Genomic DNA, 8625 nt, shown 5'->3' with positions numbered 1-8625 from the left:
TTAGGGGCCTGGACAGAAGAATATCTCTGATATTTTCCTAGAATACTCCATACTATAATATAGGTTTTACATTACTAAATTTCCTTAGGATGAAAAGGTTGCTTGAATAACCATTAGTTTTAATACCCAAAATAACTGTTACTGTGCAAACTGTATGTTTTTTATTATAAAATAGTTGACAAAAATGAGGGAGCCAAAAATAATTTAAATGAAGCCAAGTTTAATTTAGAAGTTACAGCTAAATGAAGGGATGAATAAATGACAGTTGTAGAATTAATAAATAAAAATGTCATCAATTTGAAATACATGCAGTGTACTGACATAATTTTATGTATAAGATTAATTTATAAGAACATGGAATAAGTATTCTGAAAATAATGTATACATATTATAACAATATTTAACTAAAATTTTTATCAATTTGCAAAGAAATACTATTAATTTATAAAGAATGGAGTTTTTCTATTCAACTCAGTCTCAATTCCAACAAAGCACACCAAAATTAACATATAATTATCATTCAAAGTTCCATCTTTACACTCTTCATAATCTTCTTTAGTAAACAGATCCAAAGATAGGTTAATCCTAAATAAAAGATGAAAAAATTGAATCTTACTAATATAAAATGTCATAATCAGTAGTCACTGAAAAATTTACATTTCTAAGACCGTAAAGTAACACTTAGCCACTTGCTGTATTTATTCTGTTGATAACTTCTTCTTTCTCTAGTTGGCCATAAAAAGCTTCTGATGGGCTCAATGTGTACCTCTTACTTTTATGTATTCCAATTCCTGCCAATAACCGTGGTGACTTCAACAGCCCCATCTACAGGAGCTGTGCCATAAAAACAACATATCACAGGCCTTTTTCTCCAGGCCACTTCAGCTACTCATAAGCAAGTCATTGCTTGGACACTGTCACTACTTAGAACTTCTGCTTTACTTCTAGGTCCAGGAATTAAAAGTATTCCTCACTGACATTTCTATACTCCTACTTTTTGTATGCCTCAACCCTACACTCTCACATTGCTCTCCTTTGAACTGTCAGTCTCCTGCAAACTTCATTTGTATGTCCCTCAGCCCTACAATCATGACTCTCATTTAGTCCTGATTAAGTCCCTAAAACCCCTTTTTGAAATTGAGAATTCCTTTTCATCCTGGCAATTGCCCAACATTCAGTTTTCAGTCCTCTCCTCTCCCTTCATCCTCCATTGAGGTTTTCATCTACATCTGCTTCTAGAACTGCATATGACCTTTATGCAGCACAGATATCACACTGGCTTCAATATACTTCCAAATGCTTGCTCAGAATTTTCACCTGAGTACCTCACTATCACCTAAAAGTCAACTTGCTGCAATAAAACTCAATAGCTTCACAAAATCAGTTCTTTCTCTTGACTTATTTCTTATCTACTCATTCTCAAAACTCAGGAACATCTCATTCCCTACATCTAATCATTTCTTTCCTCACCACCCCCTCTGCTACTCTCATTTAAGTGTATTTCACTTCTGACTTGAACTGTTGTTACAATCCACAGATTTTCTTTTTTACCTCCTGTCTTGCCTCCATTCCAAACCTTTCCAAATGAGATCAGATTCTTTCTAAAATGCACATCTGATTAATCCACTGTTTTAAAATGTTCTATACTGATGATGTACAAGATATCTGCATAGTCTCTTATTATCTTTCCTTAAAACAGTAATTACAGAGGCGGAGCCAAGATGTTGGCGTGAGTAGAGCAGTGGAAATCTCCTCCCAAAAACACATAGAGCTATGAAAATATAACAAAGAAAAATCTTCCTAAAATAGAGACCACAGGACACAGGACAACATCCAGACCACATCCACACCTGCAAGAACCCAGCGCCTTGCGAAGGGGGTAAGATACAAGCCCCGGCCCGGCGGGACCCGAGCGCCCCTCCCCCCGGCTCCCGGCGGGTGGAAAGAAACCAGAGCGGTTTTTTTTTTTTTTTTTGGTGAGTACTTTTTGGAAGCCTTAAAGGTACAGGGACCCCGGTGCTAGGGAGGCAGGGCAGCGGGACTGGTGAGCGGGTGCCTGGGACCTGCGCCTGAGGACAAAGAATATCCCGTGTTTTCCCCTGCGGGACCGGTGGGCGGGTGCCTGAGACCGGCACCTGAGGACGAAGGAAATCGCATGTTTTTCCCCCTTTTTTTTTTTTTTCTCTTTTTGGCGAGTGCTTTTTGGAAGCCTTAAAGGGACAGGGACCCTGGTGCTAGGGAGGCAGAACAGCAGGACCGGTGAGCGGGTGCCTGGGACCGGCGCCTGAGGAGAAAGAATATCGCGCGTTTTTCCCTGTGGGACCGGTGGGCGGGTGCCTGAGACCGGCACCTGAGGACGGAGGAAATCGCGCGTTTTTCCCCTTTTTTTTCTCTTTTTGGTGAGTGCTTTTTGGAAGCCTTAAAGGGACAGGGACCCCGGTGCTAGGGAGGCAGGGCGGTGGGACTGCTGAGCGGGTGCCTGGGAGCGGCGCCTCAGGACAAAGAATATCACGTGTTTTTCCCTGCGGGACCAGTGGGCGGGTGCTTTTTGGAAGCCTTGAAGGGACAGGGACCCTGGTGCTAGGGACGCAGGGCAGCAGGACCAGTGAGCAGGTGCCTGGGACCGGCACCTGAGGACAAAAAAAAACGCGTGTTTTTTCCTTTTTTTTTTTCTGTTCCCTCTCTCATTGTTGCTGTTGTTGTTTTGGTTTGGAGAGTGCTTTTTGGAAGTCTTAAAGGGGCAGGACAGGTCACTTAGACCAGAGGCAGGGAATCTGGGGATCTCTGGGCACTCTAACCCCCTAGGCAGCAGGGAGCACAGAGGCCCCTTACGGAGATAAATAGCCTCCCAGCCGCTCCACCTCCAACGGGGCTCCACCACTTTGGAGGAGCAGCCCCAGCGAGGCCACGCCCACAGCAACATCGGAGATAAACCCCATAGCAACCGGGCAGGAAGCAGAAACCCTGTCTGCAAACAGCTGCCCAGAACAAGCCACTAGAGGTCGCTATTCTCCCAGGAGAGGAAGGCCACAAACCAAGAGGAAGGGAAGCTCTTCCAGCGGTTACTTGTACCAGCTCTGCAAACTATCTCTATCACCATGAAAAGACAAAACTACAGGCAGACAAAGATCACAGAGACAACACCTGAGAAGGAGACAGACCTAACCAGTCCTACTGAAAAAGAATTCAAAATAAAAATCATGAACATGCTGACAGAGATGCAGAGAAAAATGCAAGAGCAATGGGATGAGATGCAGAGAAAAATGCAAGAGCAGTGGGATGAAGTCCAGAGGGAGATCACAGATGTCAGGAAGGAGATCACAGAAGTGAAAAAATCCCTGGAAGGATTTATAAGCAGAATGGATAAGATGCAAGAGGCCATTGAAGGAATAGAAGCCAGAGAACAGGAACATATAGAAGCTGACATAGAGAGAGATAAAAGGATCTCCAGGAATGAAACAACACTAAGAGAACTATGTGACCAAGCCAAAAGGAATAATATTGGTATTATAGGGATACCAGAAGAAGAAGAAAGAGAAAAAGGGATAGAAAGTCTCTTTGAAGAAATAATTGCTGAAAACTTCCCCAAACTGGGGGAGGAAATAATCGAACAGACCATGGAATTACACAGAACTCCCAACAGAAAGGATCCAAGGAGGACAACACCAAGACACATAGTAATTAAAATGGCAAGGATCAAGGACAAGGAAAGAGTTTCAAAGGCAACTAGAAAGAAAAAGGTCACCTATAAAGGAAAACCCATCAGGCTAACATCAGACTTCTCGACAGAAACCCTACAGGCCAGAAGAGAATGGCATGGTATACTTAAAGCAATGAAACAGAAGGGCCTTGAACCAAGGATACTGTATCCAGCACGATTATCATTTAAATATGATGGCGGGATTAAACAATTCCCAGACAAGCAAAAGCTGAGGGAATTTGCTTCCCACAAACCACCTCTACAGGGCATCCTACAGGGACTGCTCTAGATGGGAGCACCCCTAAAAAGAGCACAGAACAAAACACACAACATATGAAGAATGGAGGAGGAGGAATAAGAAGGGAGAGAAGAAAAGAATCTCCAGACAGTGTATATAACAGCTCAATAAGCGAGCTAAGTTAGGCAGTAAGATACTAAAGAAGCTAACCTTGAACCTTTGGTAACCACGAATCTAAAGCCTGCAATGGCAATAAGTACATATCTCTCAATAGTCACCCTAAAAGTAAATGGACTGAATGCACCAACCAAAAGACACAGAGTAACAGAATGGATAAAAAAGCAAGACCCATCTATATGCTACTTACAAGAAACTCACCTTAAACCCAAAGACAAGCACAGAATAAAGTCAAGGGATGGAAAAACATATTTCAGGCAAACAACAGTGAGAAGAAAGCAGGGGTTGCAGTACTAATATCAGACAAAATAGACTTCAAAACACAGAAAGTAACAAGAGATAAAGAAGGATACTACATAATGATAAAGGGCTCAGTCCAACAAGAGGATATAACCATTCTAAATATATATGCACCCAATACAGAAGCACCAGCATATGGGAAGCAAATACTAACAGAACTAAAGAGGGAAATAGACTGCAATGCATTCATTTTAGGAGACTTCAACACACCACTCACCCCGAAGGATAGATCCACCAGGTAGAAAATCAGTAAGGACACACAGGCACTGAACAACACACTAGAACAGATGGACCTAATAGACATCTATAGAACTCTACATCCAAAAGCAACAGGATATACATTCTTCTCAAGTGCACATGGAACATTCTCCAGAATAGACCACATACTAGCTCACAAAAAGAGCCTCAGTAAACTCTAAAATATTGAAATTCTACCAACCAATTTTTCAGACCACAAAGGTATAAAAGTAGAAATAAATTCTACAAAGAAAACAAAAAGGCTCACAAACACATGGAGGCTTAACAACATGCTACTAAATAATCAATGGATCAATGAACAAATCAAAATAGAGATCAAGGAATATAAGGAAACAAATGACAACAACAACACTAAGCCCCAACTTCTGTGGGACGCAGCGAAAGCAGTCTTAAGAAGAAAGTATATAGCAATCCAGGCACAATTGAAGAAGGAAGAACAATCCCAAATGAATAGTCTAACATCACGATTATCAAAACTGGAAAAAGAAGAACAAATGAGGCCTAAAGTCAGCATAAGGAGGGACATAATAAAGATCAGAGAAGAAATAAACAAAATTGAGAAGAATAAAACAATAGCAAAAATCAACAAAACCAAGAACTGGTTCTTCGAGAAAATAAACAAAATAGATAAGCCTCTAGCCCAACTTATTAAGAGAAAAAGAGAATCAACCCAAATCAACATAATCAGAAATGAGAATGGAAAAATCACGACAGACTCCACAGAAATACAAAGAATTCTTAAAGACTACTATGAAAACCTATATGCCAACAAGCTGGAAAACCTAGAAGAAATGGACAACTTCCTAGAAAAATACAACCTCCCAAGACTGACCAAGGAAGAAACACAAAAGTTAAACAAACCAATTACCAGCAAAGAAATTGAAACAGTAATCAAAAAACTACCCAAGAACAAAACCCCGGGGCCGGACGGATTTACCTCGGAATTTTATCAGACACACAGAGAAGACATAATACCCATTCTCCTTAAAGTGTTCCACAAAATAGAAGAAGAGGGAATACTCCCAAACTCATTCTATGAAGCCAACATCACCCTAATACCAAAACCAGGCAAAGACCGCACCAAAAAAGAAAATTACAGACCAATATCCCTGATGAATGTAGATGCAAAAATACTCAATAAAATATTGGCAAACAGAATTCAACAGTATATCAAAAGGATCATACACCATGACCAAGTGGGGTTCATCCCAGGGGTGCAAGGATGGTACAACATTCGAAAATCCATCAACATCATCCACCACATCAACAAAAAGAAAGACAAAAACCACATGATCATCTCCATAGATGCTGAAAAAGCATTTGACAAAATTCAACATCCATTCATGATAAAAACTCTCGGCAAAATGGGAATAGAGGATAAGTACCTCAACATAATAAAGGCCATATATGATAAACCCACAGCCAACATTATACTGAACAGCGAGAAGCTGAAAGCATTTCCTCTGAGATCGGGAACTAGACAGGGATGCCCACTCTCCCCACTGTTATTTAACATAGTACTGGAGGTCCTAGCCACGGCAATCAGACAAAACAAAGAAATACAAGGAATCCAGATTGGTAAAGAAGAAGTTAAACTGTCACTATTTGCAGATGATATGATACTGTACATAAAAAAACCCTAAAGACTCCACTCCAAAATTACTAGAACTGATATCGGAATACAGCAAAGTTGCAGGATACAAAATTGACACAGAAATCTGTAGCTTTCCTATACACTAACAATGAATCAATAGAAAGAGAAATCAGGAAAACAATTCTATTCACCATTGCATCAAAAAGAATAAAATACCTAGGAATAAACCTAACCAAAGAAGTGAAAGACTTATACTCTGAAAACTACAAGTCACTCTTAAGAGAAATTAAAGGGGACACTAATAAATGGAAACTCATCCCATGCTCATGGCTAGGAAGAATTAATATCGTCAAAATGGCCATCCTGCCCAAAGCAATATACAGATTTGATGCAATCCCTATCAAATTACCAGCAACATTCTTCAATGAACTGGAGCAAATAATTCAAAAATTCATATGGAAACACCAAAGACCCTGAATAGCCAAAGCAATCCTGAAAAAGAAGAATAAAGTAGGGGGGATCTCACTCCCCAACTTCAAGCTCTACTACAAAGCCATAGTAACCAAGACAATTTTGTACTGGCACAAGAACAGAGCCACAGACCAGTGGAACAGATTTAATAAAAAAGAGACTCCAGAGGGGAGCCAAGATGGCGGCGTGAGTAGAGCAGTGGAAATCTCCTCCCAAAAACACATAGAGCTATGAAAATATAACAAAGAAAAATCTTCCTAAAATAGAGACCACAGGACACAGGACAACATCCAGACCACATCCACACCTGCAAGAACCCAGCGCCTTGTGAAGGGGGTAAGATACAAGCCCCAGCCCGGCGGGACCCGAGCGCCCCTCCCCCCGGCTCCCGGCGGGTGGAGAGAAACCGGAGCAGTTTTTTTTTTGGCGAGCGCTTTTTGGAAGCCTTAGAGGGACGGGCCCCCGTTGCTGGGGAGGCAGGGTGGCGGGACCGGTGAGGAGGTGCCTGGGAACAGCGCCGGAGGACAAAGAATATCCCGCGTTTCTCCCTGCGAGACCTGGGGGCCGGTGCCTGAGACCGGTGCCTGAGGACGGAGGAGGTCGCGCGTTTTTCCCCTTTTTTTTTTTCTCTTTATGGCAAGCGCTTTTTGGAAGCCTTGAAGGGACGGGGACCCCAGTGCTAGGGAGGCACGGTGGCGGGACTGGTGAGCGGGTGGCTGGGACCGGCGCCTGAGGACAAAGAATATCCCCCGTTTTTCCCTGCGGGACCGGTGGGCGGGTGCCTGAGACCGGCACTTGAGGACAGAGGAAATCGCGCGTTTTTCCCCTTTTTTTTTTCTCTTTTCTGCGAGTGCTTTTTGGAAGCCTAAAAGGGACAGGGACCCCGGTGCTAGGGAGGCAGGGCGGCGGGACTGGTGAGCGGGTGCCTGGGACCGGCACCTGAGGACAAAGAATATCCCGCATTTTTCCCTGTGGGACCGGTGGGTGGGTGCCTGAGACCAGCACCTGAGGACGGAAGAAATCGCGCGTTTTTCCCCTTTTTTTTCTCTCTTTTTGCCAAGTGCTTTTTGGAAGCCTTGAAGGGACAGGGACCCCGGTGCTAGGGAGGCAGGGCGGCAGGACTGGTGAGCGGGTGCGTGGGACCAGTGCCTGAGGACAAAGAATATTGAGCGTTCCTTCCCTGCGGGACCGGTGGGTGGGTGCTTTTTGGAAGCCTTGAAAGGACAGGGACCCTGGTGCTAGGGAGACAGGGCAGCAGGACCAGTGCGCGGGTGCCTGGGACCGGCACCTGAGGAAAAAAAAAAAAAAAAATCGCGTGTTTTTTCTTTTTTTTTTCCTTTCTGTTCCCTCTCTCATTGTTGCTGTTGTTGTTTTGGTTTGGAGAGTGCTTTTTGGAAATCTTAAAGGGGCAGGACAGGTCACTTAGACCAGAAGCAGGGAATCTGGGGATCTCTGGGCACTCTAACCCCCTGGGCAGCAGGGAGCACAGAGGCCCCTTACGGAGATAAATAGTCTCCTGGCTGCTCCCCCTCTAACGGGGCTCCACCATTTTGGAGGAACAGCCCCAGCCAGGCCAAGCCCACAGCAACAGTGGAGATAAACCCCAAAGCAACTGGGCAGGAAGCAGAAGCCCTGTCTGCGCACAGCTGCCCAGCACAAGCCACTAGAGGTCGCTATTCTCCCAGGAAAAGGCTACAAACCAACAAGAAGGGAAGCTCTTCCAGCGGTCACTTGTACCAGCTCTGCAGACTATCTCTATCACCATGAAAAGGCAAAACTACAGGCAGACAAAGATCACAGAGACAACACCTGAGAAGGAGACAGACCTAACTAGTCCTCCTGAAAAAGAATTCAAAATAAAAATCATGAACATGCTGACAGAGATGC

At 43.5% G+C, this 8625-nt stretch overlaps 1 protein-coding gene across 1 annotated transcript in view; it reads right to left on the bottom strand.

The window, feature by feature from the left end:
• Positions 1-254: 254 nt before the first annotated feature.
• C1H5orf47 (chromosome 1 C5orf47 homolog) overlaps positions 255-8625 on the bottom strand; it is a 48558-nt gene continuing 40187 nt past the window's right edge. The window contains exon 5 of the mRNA XM_036995121.2: positions 255-585. The gene's annotated coding sequence lies outside the window, so the exon portion shown is untranslated. The remainder of the gene's footprint in view (positions 586-8625) is intronic.

Source organism: Manis javanica, chromosome 1 (genome assembly GCF_040802235.1).
Source record: "Manis javanica isolate MJ-LG chromosome 1, MJ_LKY, whole genome shotgun sequence".
Taxonomy (NCBI): domain Eukaryota; kingdom Metazoa; phylum Chordata; class Mammalia; order Pholidota; family Manidae; genus Manis; species Manis javanica.
The sequence above is the reverse complement of the archived record's forward strand: the minus strand, read 5'-3'. Positions and strand labels throughout refer to the sequence as shown.